This window comes from Saprolegnia parasitica, assembly GCF_000151545.1.
Source record: "Saprolegnia parasitica CBS 223.65 unplaced genomic scaffold supercont2.13, whole genome shotgun sequence".
NCBI lineage: Eukaryota > Oomycota > Saprolegniomycetes > Saprolegniales > Saprolegniaceae > Saprolegnia > Saprolegnia parasitica.
In genome coordinates, this window is record NW_012156407.1 from 92572 (window position 1) to 93338 (window position 767).

The window sequence follows — 767 nt, forward strand, 5'->3', positions numbered from 1 at the left end:
GAGCTGCGCCGGCGTCACATCCGTGAGCGTCTCGAGCACCTCGGCCGACGCAAGCCCGACGTCCGTCGCGCACTTGTCACCGCTCGCCTTGGCCTCGGTCTTGACCGCGTTCCACGCCGTCATCAGCGCCTCCGCCGTGCACATGGCGCCACCGGCGGGCGCGGGCGTCATGGCACCAGTGGGCGCCGTCGTCGTATCCGCGGCCATGGTAAGCGCAGCGCTCGTCGCAAGAAGCAGCATCGTCGTCGTCATCGTCGTCTTCATGGTCGGCGTAGTAGAGGCGGGAAGGACACGACGTGGGTCGAGTGACAATTGGAATCTGGCGCACGTACCGCATCGTCCCAAACCACCCCGGCGGAGATGCAGGCAAGCTCTGGCACCAGCTGGTCCATCTGCGACACGCTCCGCCACGCACGACCGAGCAGATCGAACGCTCGACAGAACGTCGACGCGCTACTACCGCTACATGCAGTCGACGTCGTCGTTGGTAGTAGTATGGACGCCACGGCGACGACGTGCAGAAAGGCGCGCGCGCGTCGAGGTCGCGTAACACCGACGACCTATCTCCTCAACGCATGAGGCGAGCGTACGGTGCGTGAGTGCCACTGCCTCCAAGCTCTGCCTCCAAGCTCTGCCTCCATCGTTCCCACGATCCGCCACCGTCCATCGCATCTCGACTAGTAGTCTGGATGCACATGTACCCACCCATGTCGGTTGGGTTCTGGCGTGGTCACGACGACCGCTGCCCATTGCGCATATTGATAAAG